This window comes from Natrix helvetica (assembly GCF_964273705.1).
Source record: "Natrix helvetica genome assembly, chromosome: 1".
Classification (NCBI taxonomy): Eukaryota; Metazoa; Chordata; class Lepidosauria; order Squamata; family Natricidae; genus Natrix; species Natrix helvetica.
This window is the reverse complement of record NC_138548.1, coordinates 180,976,639-180,994,946: the sequence shown is the minus strand read 5'-3', so window position 1 is coordinate 180,994,946 and position 18,308 is coordinate 180,976,639. Positions and strand designations below refer to the sequence as shown.

Here is an 18,308-nt window from a genome sequence, read left to right as displayed (position 1 = left end):
CTTCGCCGGACTCGCGAGCTGCAGTGACAGCTGCCCTTTGCACACCCTGGGAGCCCCCGCCGATGGGCACTTGTCGCTTTCCCCAGGCCGCTTCGGGTTCCCTCCCTCCTTTTTCCTGCTTCCCTGACCCTCCTGAGGGGTCGTTGCGCTGCCTTCCTTCTTCCTTCTTCCTTCCTCGCCAGAGCTAACAGATTGCCACTGTCCTTTCCATCTTCTCCATGCACTCCTTGGATGTGACGAAGCTTTTCGCCCTCTTTCTTCTTCTGCCAAAGCCGGCTGCCTTCCTCTTTTCCGTAGAACACCGGTAGCAAAGTCCCGGTCCAGCTCCCGCCGTTCCTGCCGCTTTCCCTCGTTTCCGGATAAATTACGACCGCCTCATAACCGTTTTCTGTTTATAAAGTGACGTTGTCTTTTCCTGAGAGGATGAGGCCTCTTTGCTTCTTTACAATCGGAGCTTTTGCGAAGGAGTAGCAAGCAATATACTTTTTCCTTCTCAAGATAAAACGTAAGCTACCTTTCCAGCTACAGTTTGTTTTGATCTGGTTTGAACTCGTTCTGGAGTTATTTAGTAGTCTCCCTTTTTAACCTTAAACGAGGTCCCTTTAACTAACATTTATTTCTGCACTGATTGCTTCCTGGGAATTGTTATCTTATAATTGTTATAAGATGAAGAATATAGTAAATAGATGTATGAATAAATCTGACAAAGAGATGTTATGTAACATTTTAGCTATATTGCTTATACAAATATTCACTTAGTAAATTGACTCTTAGGTAAGCAAATGAACACATTACCTACATGTAAAAACACCCCACAATATTTATTACTTCTGCTTCAGTTTCACAACTTATACAGATAAAGGAGAAAAACTATATATACATATTACTGTATTTAGTTTGCATAAAATTATAGGTTTAATTGGTGGGCTTTAAAAATATCAATTTCTTTGTCACGGGAGCAGACAATCCCATTCTGTCAATGGAAGGAAGATAAGTGAATACCAGTGTTTAAGAAAGGGCATTAATTTGTTAGTTATATTTTTATTTCCTCAAATTATTACATACAGCATTCAGAGTGTCTATTAAAGAATATAGGATTTATAAGTCAAATTTGTACAAATGCCACTAAGCTGTCATGGTTATTGAAGTATTTACAATATTTTGTGGATATATTATGTATACTATTTTGGTGGAAGCTACAAACATTTGAGTATATATATTCAGTTAAAACTACTAAACATTTTCTTATTTATGTTATATTTATTTGATTGATTTATGTAGCAGCTGTATCACATATATGAGGAGAGTGGGATATTATATCTATCTATCTATCATCTATCTATCTATCTGTCTGTCTGTCTGTATGTATGTATGTATGTATGTATGTTTGTGTGTTACAACCCCTGGTATGCCCAAATATATATATATATATATACACAAATATATATATTTGTGTTGTATTTGTGCTGATAAATAAATAAAGGCAACATTAAAAATAAAAATATGGTTTTCTGTCTGGATGGTCCTCTGTAATGAGCCGAAGGACAGAAAGGGGGAGTAGTGAGCTCCCTCCCATATTTGGGCATACCAGGGGTTGTAACACACATACATACATACATACATACATATATAAATCATAACAAAAAAATAGTATAGTGTTAGTGCAGTCAGTCGCACTAGCAGTCCTGATGTTTTGCAAATTCTACATCACCATTACCAGATCCTCAAGCAAAAATGCAAATCACGTCTTCAGGCCCTTTCAGAAGGCCAGTATGGATCAATCTGACTTAAGACAAATAATACCAATACCAATACAATACACAATACCAATGAAGAAGAAAAATAACAGCTCCCAAAAGAAACCAGCCTGGCTGCATAAAGAACACTCTGACAAATTGAAAGACAAAAAAGTTAAATATAAAAAGTGGAAAGAGGGGGACATAACTAAGGCAGAATATCAGCAAATAGCCTGAGCCTGTAAAGATGAAGTGAGGAAAGCTAAGGCTCACAATGAAGAAAGGCTTGCCACAAAAGTAAAAAATAACCAAAAAAGCTTCTTCCAACATGTTAAAAACAAGAAAAAGGTTAAGGAAACAATTGGTCCATTGCTGGGAGAAAGTGGCAAGAAGGTGACAAGCAACAGGGAGAAAGCAGAACTATTTAACTCATTTTTTTGCATCTGTCTTTACACAAAGGGATAAAACAGTCCAACCTATCAAAAACAGCACCACAAAAATCAGATTAGGAACATAAATTGAAATAGGGAAGAAACTGGTAAGTAAGTCTACCCTAGACGAGTTCAAATCACCAGGACTGGACGGATTACACCCCAGGGTTCTGAAGGAACTGGCAGATGAGATCTCAGAACCATTGAACTATATCTTGCAGAGATCCTGGAGCACCGGGGAACTGCCAGAGGACTGGAAAAGAGCTGATGTGGTTCCCATCTCCAAAAAAGGAAAAAAAAATAGATCCAGGAAACTTTAGACCTATCAGCCTGACCTCAATACCAGGAAAGATTCTGGAAAAGATAATCAAGCAACGAATTAGCGAACACCTAGAAGTAAACAAAGTAATAGCCAAAAGCCAACATGGGTTTGTCAAAAACAGATCATGCCAGACTAATCTTATTGCATTCTTTGACAAAGTGACAAAATTATGGACCAGAGGAATGTCGCAATATAGTTTACTTGGACTTCAGTAAGGCATTTGATAAGGTAGAGCATAACCTACTACTAGATAAAGTAGAAGAATGTGGGTTGGACAGCATCACCACCAGATGGATTCGTAACTGGCTGACCAACCTCACTCAACGTGTAGTCCTCAATGCATCTACATGGAGGGAAGTATGCAGTGGAGTACCCCAAAGCTCTGTTTTAGGCCGAGTACTCTTCAACATCTTCATCAATGATTTGGATGAGGGAATAAATGGAGAACTCATCAAATTTGCAGATGACACCAAGCTGGCAGGAATAGCCAACACTCCAGAAGATAGGCTTAAGATACAGAAGGATCTTGACAAACTTGAACATTGGGCACTATCTAATAAAATGAAATTCAACGGTGAAAAGAGTAAGGTTCTACATTTAGGCAAGAAAAACTAAATACACAGGTACAGTATAGGTGGTACCTTCCTCAATAGTAGTAACTGTGAGAGGGATCTTGGAATTCTAATGGGCAATCATTTAAATATGAGCCGGCAGTGTGCAGCAGCTGCCAAAAAAGCCAACACAGTTCTAAGCTACATAAACAGAGGGATAGAATCAAGATCACGTGAAATGTTAATACCACTTTATAATGCCTTGGTAATGCCACACTTGGAATACTGCATTCAGTTTTGGTTGCTACGATGTAGAAAAGATGTGGAGACTCTAGAGAGAGTGCAGAGAAGAGCAACGAAGATGATTAGAGGACTGGAGGCTAAAACATATGAAGAACGGTTGCAGGAACTGGGTATGTCTAGTTTAATGAAAAGAAGGACTAGGGGAGACATGATAGCAGAGTTCCAATATCTCAGGGGTTGCCACAAAGAAGAGGGAGTCAAACTATTCTCCAAGGCACTGAGGGTATATTGTATTAATCCATATTTTATGTATCTTGTTGAAAATTATATTAATAATTCCTGTTATACAAGAAAATGTTTTTCCCCTCATTTTTATGTTAAAACATTCAGAAGAATCTTAATTATGGCATTTTAATACATTCTTAGAAATGGGAAGTTTATGATAATTAGAGATTAAAGAAAGAATAGAAAAATATTAAGATTAAATTATACCATTTAGTTTTATTTTTATTTTTTTTCATATTTGATTGCTTCTTTAAAATAAGATTTGACAGATGGTTGATCTTTCTATTTCATGGGATATGGTTACAAGCTTGATGACAGTAAAATTATTTTTACTCTATAGACTTCCTTTCACATAGGAGGAAAAGCCAATCAGTAGTATTTTCATGGACAAAAGAAGTTTAGCTATAAAATATTTCATTGAACTTATTTATCTGTCATACAAATGGTGTTAGACATGCAATTTAATGTATGTTAAATGTACATAACATATGCCACTATTTCAGAAACACTTTAGTTTTGCTTGGTAATAACTGATGTTAAGGGTACTTTTATTTAGTGTTTATTTTGAGTTTAGTTCTTCATAAATGGAAGATCTGACTATTACACAAGTTGATCTTGGGGAATGCAAGTTATTTTTATTTCTGAAAATTGGACGTGTTATCGTAATCAAGATATTGTACATCAGCTTGCGGTGTCTCTGGACTCTAGTAAGATTGAGCAGAAGTATAATTTTCTTTGCCTGATAGTGCTAAAGCGCACATTTACTATAAATCCCATTTGAATATAAAGGTTTTAAGTGGAACAGAATCTACAATTCACTGTCATTTTGACAGGGTTTACATCAAGGGTCACATCATAGGCTTTTAAGTTCCTTTCCTCTCTTTCTTGAAAATAATGCTTCAGACAAATGGACCTTGTACCCCCCCCCCAATTATAAATAATGGACAATATTAAATAAAAATATAATGATAGATATAGAAAGCTGGCTGTGTGGGTTAGTCACTCTCTCTCAGTCTAGTCCACTTCACAGGGTGATAGTTGTGGGAAAAGTAGGAGGCAGGAGTATTAGGTATATTTCCCGCCAAATATATTTATATATTACAGGTGGGATTAAAACATAATAACAATAATATCAATAACTGGCATATTTTAAGTGCCTTGAAATGCTGTTTCCCTTCTACACATTTTCCTTTGTTTTTATATTCCAAATTATTTTTGCTAATAATGCTATAAAAATTATAAAAATTAAGTGTTATAAAGAAGTGGCTACAGTGATAGATGAGCAGCTTGTTGGGTGCTATTAAGTGATTGCACTTTATAAACTAGTGCCCACCTAACATTTTACTCCATGACACAGCATAGCCTCTGTGCTATATTTTTTGGTATTTTGCATATGCATATTTGAGTAGGGGTGAGGGTTAGCATTTAAAAGTTAGCATGGCATATGCTTTGAGAAGCTTAGATATAGGGGCAAATACACAAAACATAGTTATATATGTGTAGTTGCATGTGTCCTATTGGATTATGAACTTTAGTCTAAAAACAATGAACACTGTGTACCCAAAGAGGATTTAAACTTGTCCTCAGATGCTGCTCCTGCATATCACAAGACAAACCATTTGTGAAATTCTTTCCAAGCCTGCAAATTAGATTGATTCTGCTTTTTACGCATAGTTGAAGCAAAATGTTTCGTAACATGCTTTCTGCTCTTATGCCATGTGTTCAGCATTTTAGTATTCCTATTTGTATATAATGTCTTCTTGAAGAACAGTTAGAATTTATATTTAAACGTTTTAATGATGAAAACTAAATATCTCTGCTACGAACTATTATAGTTTCCAATAACCTGCTAATAAAGGAACATTTTAGAGGAGAATAGTTTTATTTGTCTTATAACAGAATAACAGAGTTGGAAGGAACTTTGGAGTTCTTCTTGTCCAACCCTCTGCTCAAGCAGGAGACTCTATACTATTTCACACAGGTGGCTGTCCAGTCTCTTCTTAAAAGCCTCCAATGATGGAGCACCCACAACTACTGAAGGCAAGCTTTTCCACTGGTTGATTGTTCTCACTGTCAAGGAAATTTTTCCTTACTTCTAGGTTGGATCTCTCTTTGATTAGTTTCCATTCATTCATTTTTCTTGCCTTTGGGTACTTTGGAAAATAGCCCTTCAAATATTGGAACACTACCATCATGTTACCCCTGGTCTGTCACTGGACAAACCATACCCAATTCCTGCAACTGTTCTTTATATATTTTAGTCTTCAGCCCTCTAATCATCTTCGTTGCTCTTCTCTGCACTTCTTCCAAAGTCTCAACATCTTTTTATAATGTGGTGATCAAAACTGGATGCATTTAGATTCTGCATAAATCTAACATAGGAAGGTTATAAATCTTCCTTTGTTAGATTTCAGTACCCAGCCAGGTATCTAGTTCAACATATTGACAGGAATAGCCTAGTAAAGGTCCTCAAAATATTTGATGAAATTTCTTTTGTTAAATCATATGCCTTTTTAAAAAATGTAGCTTTTGTTGGTTCTGCAGATGTAAAACAGTTTTATTAGGAAGAAATACTGCACTGTATGGATAAGAAAGTAACTATCTTATGTACACGGAGTAATTGAGAATACTCTCAAATGGCCATCTAATTCAAAGTATAGTGAGAGCTTATGTTTGGAAAGAGCCCAAGGTTATATAATAGTTAAGAGTGATCCATTCAAGTCTCTACCTAGCAATATAATCAAGTAGTTCTTGATTTACAACCACAATTGAGTCCAAAATTTCTGTTAAGTGAGAAATGTGTTAAGTGAGTTTTGCTTCATTTTATAACCTTTCTTGCCTCAGTTGTTAAGTGAATCACTGCAGTTGATAAGTTAGTAACCCAGTAGTTAATTGAATCTGGCTTCCCCATTGACTTTGTCAGGAGGTTTGAAAATGTGATCACATGACCTTGGGACACAGCAACCGGCATAAATATGAACCAGTTGCCCACCATCTGAATTTTGATCACATGACCATGGGGATGCTGCAAAGGTTGTAACTGAAAAACAGTCATAAGTCACTTTTTGTAGTGCCATTGTAATTTTGAACAGTCACTAAATGAACTGTTGTAAGTCGAGGACTACCTGTACTGAGCCAGTCACTCACTCTTAGCCATGTGTACCATACAGAGTTTTTTTATAGGAATAGAATCAGGGTAACCCTCATGTAAAAACTAATGTAGAAACTGTCAACCCTTAAATTTTCAGAGAAAAGGTGGAATGTAGATGCAATAAAAATGTGTATTGTTAAAGCTGCTGTTGTTTCTGTTTTTTTAAATTGGATTTTAACGTTTAAAGCAGGCTTTTCTTATGCAAATGTCAGTACAGTGGAACCTGAATGCAATAAATGAAATCCCCATTGCATTTCATTTTATATCATTTTATGTCATTTGCGTAATGACATAAGCATGGGTAGCCTCAATTTAAAGGACAGTAGGGAATGGCTGACACTTACCCTGCCTCATTAATTCATTTAAAAGAAATGTTATTGTACAAAGTATTATATTTTGTTCTCAGATCTTCATAAGCAAAGTTTCATTTTCTCCATACATCTGATATTTAATTTGCTATATGCTTGAAGATTCATAGAGACCCAATAATTTTGTGATCCATTTGTTCAGACTGAGAAAAAGAACATTTTGGATCCTGAAAAAAAGATCTAAAGGAAATTCTTATCTATCTGGGAACTATCAAATTGGGACTCAATGAAGTAATGTGCTTGCAGAAATGTGCTTTTGGGATCAGTCCTCCAAATCAATAAACTTCAGTTCAAGCTATATTTTGTAGAAGAGACAGTTCGGATTGTTGAATTGTGTATTGCCCGGTGCTCTGGTGCACATTGACTCCCAAAATAAATTCTTGACTCTTACTTTGTGCATACAACAAAAATGCCTAACTTCAAAATAGTGCTAGAGTTATGAATAGCCTGTAACTCTAATTGGATAATTCTAAAGTTGTAGTTTTATTCATACTCATTATAGAAAACATTAGCATGATTTCCTGGGAAAGAAAAGTGGATATAATTGGACATGATGATTATCTAGAGAAAACAAACCTAGGAATATGCAGCTTGGTACTCTTCAGATATTTTTGTCTATAGATTTCACAACCCTTTCCTATTATCATAGCATAAGGGCAAAAGGATGGAGATTGTATTGTAATTTAATGGTGCATGTTTTTTTCATTTAGGCATCATTGTGGTTAGGAATAAAGTGAACTATATCAAACACTGGTACATGTATGCAAGTAGTCCTCAACTAAACAACAATTGAGCCCAAAAGTGATGTTGCTAAGTGAGAAATTTGTTAAGTGAGTTTTGCCCTGTTTTACAATGTTTCTTGCCCCATTTGTTACGTTTATCACAGTAGTTGTTAAATTAGTAACACTTGTTAAGTGAATTTGGCTGCCCCATTGACTTTGCATATCAGAAGGTTGCAAAAGGTGATTACATGGTCCCAGAATACTGTAACCGTCATAAATATGAACCAGTTGTCAAGCATCCAAATTTAAATCACATGACCATGGGGATGCTGCAATAGTCATAAGTGTGAAAAAATGATCGTAAGTCACTTTTTTCATTGCTGTCATAACTTTGAATGGTCACTAAATTATCTTTTGTAAGTTGAGGAGTACCTGTACATACATATAATCATATACATATGGATGGGAGGAGAAATTGATAGGATGTGTGAATCCATTATTTGCTGTTTGGAGTTGGTGGGGTTTCTTAAAAGTAAAATAGACATATTAAGCCTACTAGAAGCTTAACATACTGTACATTTTACTTCTTGTTTCTTTTTAAAAATAATTTCATTTGCATTTATAAATTTGGTCACTTTTTTGTTGGTAATGCAATTTGGGACCCCAGTTAAAGTACTGGAGGGCCACCTACCAAGTGACTTGAGTGAACAACTTTGAACAAGAAACAAGAAACTTCAAAGATGGACATCTAAATAAATACAATAACATTTTGCATTTGTTGGCTCTTAGTCTCATTATTTGTTACTACTGCTGAAAAGTTAGATAAGGGTCACTCTTACTGTAGTAGATGTTACTTCAGCCCTAGTTAATTCCACTCATCATTTGGATATATTTCTTGATTTGAGCTTAGTGACAAAAACTGCATCAGCCCCAGTTAGCTTTCTTATTCTTTTACTCTAATACAGTACTATCAACAGTATTATTGAAGTTGTTATGTTCTTAAAATTACCACAGCTGGTAAGTGTAATTATCAGATATTGAGTCACCAAACGTGTATACCTTCCTGAAAAAAGATGTTTTGTTTTTCTATTTTAATTGGACTCTGGTTCTTTGATGGAGTAGTTGCTAGGAATTAAGATATAACAAGTCAAGAGATACTGATTTAAATGTACTGTTTAGTTTCTGTTTGAATAAATATTATGATAAAACTGAAACAGTTTAGAAATATTTGTGGCTTCTATTTTCTCTGTTCAACCATAGTTTGATCATATCGCTCCTGACGGGTTTTTAATCTTGTAATTTTACTTAGGGGATTTTAAATTGCAATTTTAATTCTATCTCCATTTATTTGTCTACCTCCTCCACGTATACGTCTATATTTATGTGTATGTATTGTCTATATTTGTATTTTACGTGTTCTTATTGTACGCCGCCCCGAGTCCTTCTGGAGAGGGTGCGGCTAACAAATAAAATTTTATTATTATTATTATTAATCTAAGTATAACTGCAGAATTAAGTTATATGACATACTTTGTTTATGCATTCTTTGCTATGCCTTCCTGCGTTTACCATTTTCCTCTTACAAGTAGTCCTCACTTTGGTTGCTTAGTGATTGGTCAGAGTTATGATGGACCCACCAAGAGGTACTTATGACCCAATTCTGGAGCTCCGATGGCAGCAGTAACCTTCCACAGTCACATGATTGCATTTCGGGTGCTTAGCAACCGGCTCAGTTTCATAGCCTGTTGCAGCATTCTGTGGTCATGAGACTTCAATTTACAATGTTTTTACATCACGCATAGGAATGAATAGACTTGATTTAATATCGCTGCATCTGCTTTACAACTATGGTGTTGGCTTGATGGCTGCTGCAAAAAAGGTCATAAAATTAGGTAGGTCACTTGTGTGCCTTGACTTATCACTGTCATGGCTTATGACAGAAAATCCAGCCTCCGTTATTATTATAGGTCAGGAATTACCTGTACTCCTTTGCTGCCCTCAACCATCATGTTTGTATTTTATAGGGTAACTCTTATATTTGTTTTGTCTTTTATAGTAAAGTAATATTTCAGTGTCTTTGTTGCTAGATGTGGGGGTGCATTCAATCTTGATTGAAGTTAATGTGATACAATCTTTATCTTGTATAAAATGGTAGATAACAAATTTGGCAAGGATGTATCATAGTCAATCAAATTAATTTTTCAGAAATGCTTTCAGCTAAACTAATATTATGGCTATATCTAGACATCACTCTAACGTATAGTTTTTACTAATTGTAAGTAAAGTGCTTTTTTAGAAGATTTTGGAACTATAATTTATTACTTGCCAAATGTGACTCAACAGCATGATGTGGCTTTAAGAAAGGACTATGAGTATTAGGTTATATTTAGTAAAAACATATTTTTTTAGGGCATAGAAAGTATTTATTGCATTGTACTTGTTCTCTGCGCTGATTAATCCTAATTTGAGTATTTTGCCCAAATCTGGAGATTATAGTTTTATGAGGATTTGGACAAACTGGAACAGGTTCAGAAAACTTGTCTAGACTAGTTAAAACTGACCTGTAAAGGGGAATGAGAGAAATGAATGGGCTTATTGTTAGGGGATGCGGTAGCATTAATCAGAGGCATGCACCAACTGCTCATACATTAAGACTTAGTCACCACAGTGGATACATTAAAACAGTGGCTGTTTCTTAAATGAATGGGAGTTGAATTCAGTGACCTGAATCCACTCTTCTTAATATATATATGCTGGTCTTATTGTATTCGGGTCTTTTCCTGTGTAAGATTGAGATTGTCTTGGCAACGTTTCAGCGAGGTCTCACTCGCCATCTTCAGGCTGGGTTTGGGGTTTAAAATGTGGCCGGAGCTGCTGTCTTTCTATAAATCTTGGTGGGGGTGTGTGGAGTGCGGGCTTTGTTTCAGTAGGTAGAATGATTGGTTGTGTGGTTGTGTTATGATTGGTAGATTGGTGCTGGCTGTGTATCCATTGTTGTTTCGTGTTGTAAAGGCCTGAGTGATGGGTGGGACTTGTTTGTTGACTAGGGCTGGTTTCCAGATGTCTGATAGGCAGGAGGTATCGTCACGTTTATTCAAGTTGTGGGGGTGTTTCTCTATTTTGATAGCTTTCATAATTATTATCTTGTTGAAGTGTTCAGTTTTGGAGATTAACCTGGTTCCTTCAAAATTAATTTCATGTCCTGTAGCTTTAAGGTACTGGAAAAGGGAGGAAGTTTTTTCTTTTTTTCTTACTGCGTTCTTGTGTTCTGCGAAGCGTGCATTTATTCTCCTGTTTGTTTGTCCTATGTATGCTGCAGGGCAGATTTTGCATGGCATTTCATAGACTCCTTGGTTTTCTAGCTGGATTTTGTCTTTGGGGTTTCTTAAGATGTTGGCTATTTTTTGGTCAGTGTTGAAGTGTCTTGATATTGTGTTTGTGGATATTGTGTTTGTGGAGAATTTTGCTGATTTTATCTGTGGTGCCTTTGATGTAAGGGAGGAGGGTGATAGTGTTGTCCTGTTCTGTGTCTTGGTTTTTTGGGGGCGTCTCCCTTTGGATTAGGTTGGTAATTGTTTTTCTTTGGAATCCATGGAGATTAATACGTTTGTGAGAGTGTGTAATTCAGTTTTCAGGTGGTCTTTGTCGGCTAGGCGTTTGGTTCTGGAGATGAGGGTCTTGGCTACAGAGTTGATCTGTGTAGGGTGGTGATGGGATTGTGTGTTTAAGTAGTGGTTGGTGTGTGTTTTTTCCCGGTAGATGGTGTGTCCTAGGGAGCCATTGGTTTTTTTTGTAGATTAGGACATCCAGAAAAGGAAGTTGGTTGTTTGCTTCTATTTCCATGGTGAATTGTATTTTGGGGTGTAGTCTGTTGAGATGTGTGAGGAAGTTGTCCAGTTTTTCTTTCCCATGTGGCCAAATCATGAAAGTGTCATCAACATATCTAAACCAGAGTTTGAGTTTGTGTTCAGATTTATCTAAGGCGTTAGTTTTAAAATATTCCATGTATAAGTTTGCGATGACGGGTGAGAGGGGTGATCCCATGGGTGCTCCTTCTATCTGTTTGTGTCTGTCCATTATGGATGAAGTATGTGTTGGTTAGGCAGTGGATGTGTTTAGGTGGGTTGTGTTTGTTCTGGATGGCTGTCAAGGCTTCTTTTATAGGCACTTGGGTGAAGAGGGATATGACATCGAAACTCATGAGTAGGTCGCTGGGTTGTAGGTTTTGTTTCTTTATTGTTTCTCTGAAGTGGAGTGAGTTTTGTAAGTGTGAGGTGATGGATTCTGCATAGGGTTGGAGTTGTTTGGCGAGGAATTTGGCAAGATTCTGTAGAGGTGAGCCTATGGAGCTGACTATGGGTTTGAGTGCTGTTCCTTCTTTTTTTATCTTATGGGGGCCATAGAGTTTGGGGCATCTGGAAGATTTCTCGTCTGGGGATGATTCTTTGCTGGATCTCTTCACTGATGGGAGAGGCTTTTATTTTGGATTTGGTGTTTTTTTCCAGGTAGGTGGTGGGGTCTGTGTTTAGAAGTTTGTAAGCGGGGTCTTGGAGTAGGTAGGATAGTTTGGCTTGGTAGTCAGACGTGTTCATCACCACTGTGGCATTACGTTTGTCTGCTGGAAGAATGATTATGTTGTTATCTTTCCTCAGGTTGGTGAGTGTATTTCTTCTTCTTGCTGTAAGTTGCTTCTGGTGGATTACTGGAGCAAAGGATGTTGCTGACTGCAAGTCTGATTTTATTGGCTTCATCTGGGTTGATTTTGGTGAGTGTAGCTTCAACTCCGCATATGATGTCTTCAGTGGGGATGCGTTTAGGGGCGACTGCAAAGTTGAATCCTCTGGAAAGGACATTGGTTTCAGTTGTGGTGAGGGTTCTGTCTGATATGTTGTGTACTGTTTGTTTCATGAATTGCTGTGGAGGGGGGATGGGCTTCTGTTGTTTTTCTAGTCTGTGGAGTTTGTTGGTGTATTTGTCTGTCTTGTAGGAGGTTTCTGTTTCAGCTCTCCAGAGGGCTAGTTGTTTGGATTTGTCCCAGAGAAAAGAGCCTCTGCGCATGCCCAAGATGGTGTTCCGTCGTGTTTGAGGAGAACTCCGGGGAGATGATTTTCCTTCTCGGTGTATGCAGGGGGTACCCTATCCCAGGTCTAGCTATGGGAACTTCCTGGGACCTCGGGTGGTACCCTTGAGCTGCGATTTCCTGCCCTGTAGCCAGAATGTTGTGAGTGAAACAGGGCGGTTGGTGGTGAATGGAGAATGGAGAGCGTTTTTCTGCTGCCGGCATGGGTGTAGTCGGTGGCGGGGCTCCCTACCTGGGGTTTCTGCCACCGTAGCTGCTGCTGCCCATGCTGAGGTATTATCCCGGTTGCTCCCCCCTGCTTATGGATGTGATAGACTGTATTAGCGGGGGAGTGGCTGAGGCGGCTGGCATGGGCATTGATGCCAGCGGAAGATGGCTTCGGTAGTTGGCGTGGGTGCGGTTGGAGTGGGAGGGCTCCTGTGTTCTGCCCCCCCGCTATGTCCGCCATTGCCTGGGCCACCGTACTGTGCCATTTGGGCATTTGCCCCCTCCCCTTGTGACATTATGGACTGGGTTAACAGAGTCCTCACTGCCACCATCATTGGCCACTTCACCAACCCGCAATTTATCGTCATCTGCGATTTTGATATCTGTTACCCTTACATATTGTCTTCAACATTGACCATGGCTATGATGGACATAAGCCTCCCGCTACCCCCTTGAACACTGTTGGCTGCCCCCCCCTGGATATGTCATCTCCCCGTTCCATCTCCCTGTAATGTCACTCCGTTTTGGTTGATGCCACACTCTCCTCTATATTATACTGCGACAGAACTTTACTCCCTTCGGGAACTCCCCCTTTCCTGGAGATGGCCTCCTTGCTTATCAAGACGCTTCCTTAATGACAGATCTTGGGATCCCGAGAGGTGGCATGCGAAGAAGAGGCTTCTTAGGGTTTTTTACAGGGGTTTAAAATCAAATTTTAAGGGTGGGTGGAGGGGGTTGATTCGGATGGCTCAGACACACTTGGGGGAGAGTCTGCCAGGACACAGGCCAGAGCTAACTAATGGGTGCGGGTTGGGAGTGCTGGAAAGGGTTGGGATTTCGGGGGATTCATTAAACCATTCCATTGGGGGGTTTGCCATCTCTACTGTATGTGGGAGGGGCAGATATGGTGGGGGCCTAGGGCCAAATTATGTCTGGGGGACTTGGGTATGCTGTTTAAGAGCGATCGCATGCTCTGATCCTCATTGCCCCTCTCGCACCCCCGGGTGCTCAGGATTACAGGATCTGGGTCTCCCTCTGTTATCGCTTAATGCCAGGTCCGTGGTACATAAGGCTCCCCTCATTTACGACCTCATACAAGGGGGGAGAGCGGACCTGGCGTGCATTACGGAGACCTGGTTGGGCCATGAGGGGGGTGTTCCCCTCATTGAATTATGCCCACCAGGCTTCTGGGCGTTTCACCAGCCGAGAGCCCAGGGCAGAAGCGGGGGTGGGGGTGGCAGTGGTTATTAGGGAAAGTCTTGTACCTCAGGAGGTCACTGTGCCTCAGATAGGCTGGTGTGAGTCCCTTTTTGTGAAGTGGGGCCTTGGAGTCCAGATGGGCCTTTTTGTTACGTACCTGTCTCCCTGCTATGTTTCATTGGCCCTGCCGGAGCTGCTAAATGTATTAGCCATATTGTCGTTTGATTTCCCCAGGCTTATGGTCTTGCGGGATTTCAATCTGCCTTACATTGGCGAGACATCGGAGTCAGCTTGGGAGTTCATGGCTTCCATGACGCCTATGGATCTAACTCAGTTAATTCAAGACCCCACTCATAACGGGGGACACACGCTCAACCTGGGTAGATTTGGGTGAGTCGACGGGGATGAATCTTGTGGAAACTCTCTGGGATGAGTTTGACCCTGGGACTCCCGAGGGCATGGACAGGATTATGGGGAGACTCAGTGCTGTCACTTGTGTGCTGGACCCATGTCCCTCTTGGTTAGTTTCGGATTCCCGTGAGGTGACATGAGGCTGGCTCCAGGTGATTACCAATGCTTCATTGAGAGAGGGGTCTTTCCCATCACCTTGAAGGAGGCGGTGGTGAGGCCCATCCTTAAGAAGCCTTCCCTAGACCCAGCCTCTTTAGCCAACTATCGTCCGGTCTCCAACCTTCACTTTGTACCGAAGGTTGTTGAGAGCATAATAGCACGTCAGCTTCCCCAGTACCTGGATGAAGCTGCCTATCTGGATCCGTTTCAGTTGGGTTTCAGGCCCGGGTACAGCACGGAGATGGCATTGGTCACGTTGGTTGATGATCTCTAGCGGGCCCGGGACAGGGATTGTTCCTCTGTCCTGGTCCTATTAGACTTCTCGGCAGCTTCGATACCATCGACCATGGTATCCTACTGCGACGACTCAAGGGGTTGGGAGTGGGGGACACTGTTTTGCAGTGGTTCTCCTACCTGTCAGATCAATCGCAGTTTGTGTTGAATGGAGGGCAGAGAACGACCCCGAGGCGCCTCACTTGTGGTGTGCCCCAGGGGTCAGTTCTCTCACCCCTCCTGTTCAACATACACATGAAGCCGCTGGGCGAGATCATCCATGGTTTTGGGGTATGGTATCATCAATACGCTGATGATATCCAACTTTTCATCTCTACCCCAAACCACCCAAACGATACCCTCGAAGTGATGTTCCGATGCCTGGAGGCTGTATGGATCTGGATGGGGACGAACAGGCTCAAGCTCAATCCCTCCAAGACTGAGTGGCTGTGGTTTCCATCATCCCGATTTGTGCATCTTGTACCATCTTTGATAATAGGGGGAGAAATTCTAGCCCCCTCAGAGAGGGCCCGCAATCTGGGAGTCCTCCTGGATATGCGGCTTAGTTTAGAAGAACACCTAATGGCCGTGACCAGGGGGGCCTTTTACCAGGTTCGCCTGGTACGCCAGTTGCGCCCCTTCCTGGATCGGGATGCCCTGTGCACAGTCACTCATGCCCTCGTCCTTTCTCGCCTGGACTACTGTAACGCTCTCTACATGGGGCTGCCCTTGAAGAGCACCTGGAGGCTTCAGCTGGTCCAGAATGCGGCCGCGCGAGTTGTCATGGGGGTACCTAGGTGCTCCCATGTTACACCCCTTTTAGGCGGCCTGCACTGCTTGCCGGTTGTTTTCTGGGTGCGATTTAAAGTGTTAACTATGATCTTTAAAGCGCTCCATGGCTTAGGCCCAGGGTACTTGTGAGACCACCTACTGCCACCGGTAGCGTCCCACCATCCAGTACGATCCCACAGAGTTGGCCTCCTCAGGATGTCGTCGGCCAGGCAGTGTCGGCTGGCAATTCCCAGGGGGAGAGCCTTCTCTGTGGGAGCGCCTTCCCTTTGGAATGAGCCTGGGGAGGGCAAAAAAATGGCTTTAAAAAAAGGCTGAACTCAGCTGCGTGCGCTGGCCAGCTGACAGGGCAACGCCTCGCGTGCCCTGACTAATGGCTCCGCGTGCCACCATTGGTTCGCCATCCCGGCTATAGAGGATTCTAGATTCACTTCCTACCATGGTCATTTAAACGAAGTTGATAGTAGTGATGGAAAATGCCACTGACTATGATCTGGGAGAACTTGTGCCTGATCAAGTACTGAAATTAAACAGACTATGTATATGTAACACAGTTTTGCTCACATATATTTGCTATGCATATTAATCATTAAAATAAGCAAATGTGCATAGTAGCTGTTAGTACAAAAGTTAAAATGGCTTATAATTGAATAATACTGACCCTATTGAACATTTTGTCTGAGCTTCATGATTTAACAAATTGTATGGCCATATGGTTGCTGCCTCAAGTTAGCTAGGGAAGACTTTGCCTTTGAGAACAGAAAAATAGGGGGAATTAGTGGTTGACTTGCAGTTTAATTTGTCTGGTAGAAATACTATGGGTGTCTTGGCCATACATTTGCTAACAGTTTTCTTTTCACACTTTCAACTGGGATGGGAAGTGATCACCAACTCTTGCTTGTGGAATTTTCAGCTCTTGAGAGAGAAAAAATCCTGGCATACCAGGTTTTGGGAGGCTCTGTGTATAAGCCTAGACCAGTGATGGCGAACGTTTTTCTGCTTGGGTGGCAAAAGGGCATGTCCTATAGTCTTCCCACATCTATAATGCAATGCCCTCCCCCCTGCGCATGCTCACACAACACCTACCCCCACCCCCCGCATGCGCGCTGGCCTCACTGAAACCTCCGGACTTTCAGTTGGTCCATTGGGCTGTTTTTCACTCTCCCCAGGCTTCAGGAAAGCCTGAAAGTAGTGATGATGTAGTCCAGCAATAATTCAAAGCCAAATGTGGGAATGATCTCTGTAAAAGATTCTCAGTTGGTGTAAAGACAGACATTATGACAAAGTTAAAGTGTTTGTCTAGCATTTGATAGTCTTTTGTTATTGCTGTATGCTTTGTTCAATTTTTGCTATTGGTTTAGGTTCCTTTAAAAATTCAACAGGTAATAAGAATGCCTTTATAGTGGAAAGGGTCCACAATCTGAATGCAGAATAACAATGGCAAATATGCATTCATAAAATTGAGCTCTGAAGAAATTATGACTTTGAAGTTGTTTTTAAAAAAGCAAGATATCTTTAAAGAGGTTGATGCTTTCGATTAAGTTGATTTTATGCCAATATTTTAAAATAAATATACTAATTTTTAAACTCTCAAGTACTGTAGAGTTTCACTTGGAATAGTTAAGTAGTTGCTAAGTTGATCATGGTTTAAACAAAAGTAAAGCCTGTACCACACATTTAAGCATGATAATTATGAATTATAAACCACAATAGGCACATTAATACAGTGTGGGAAAACAAATAAAAAACTCCTATACCTTAGTGTCATAAGTAAATCTGCACCTTATATCTAAATATTTATCTAGAATCCTAAACATTTAACTTGGTACACCTGCAAGTAACGTCCTCCATGCATTAGCCTTGTTTTATGGATTAGTCGTGTTTACTGGCATTAATCTACAGCATTCAAGCATTTATTTGTTAATAACTTTTATTAAAACTGGAGAAGAAATTAGTAGTTTAAACTACTAATAGCTTCATTGTTTCACAATATGTAGTAGAAACCAGCAGAAGTGCTATCACTGTATTAATCTTTATTATACTGCATCTCTATCTCAAAGTTCATTTTTGGATGCTTAGATTGCTATTTTATAGAGACTTTAAACAAACTGTTTTTTATGGAAATATGTATAGTGCAAAAAGCTGTGATTTTTTTCCCACACTTTTGAGAGAGAAAGTATAAGCATTGATCTAGCATGGGGAATAACATAGCATTAAGGAAAGTGATAACTTACAACACTTCTCATTTTTGAATACTGGTAGTCCTCTGCTTAATGACCACAATTAAGCCCAAAATTTATGTTGCTAAGTAAGAAATTTGTTAAGTGAGTTTTGCCCCATTTTATGACTTTTCTCATCACATTTGTTAAGTGAATCACTG

At 40.0% G+C, this 18,308-nt stretch overlaps 1 protein-coding gene across 3 annotated transcripts in view; it reads left to right on the top strand.

The window, feature by feature from the left end:
- HYCC2 (hyccin PI4KA lipid kinase complex subunit 2) overlaps positions 1 to 18,308 on the top strand; it is a 73,492-nt gene that overhangs the window by 270 nt on the left and 54,914 nt on the right. Inside the window, exon 1 of one of the 3 annotated variants that reach the window (XM_081938752.1) lies at positions 386 to 505. The exons of the other annotated variants lie outside the window; for them this stretch is intronic. The gene's annotated coding sequence lies outside the window, so the exon portion shown is untranslated. Of the gene's footprint in view, positions 1 to 385; positions 506 to 18,308 lie in introns of those variants that run through there. 3 annotated transcript variants of the gene reach the window in all.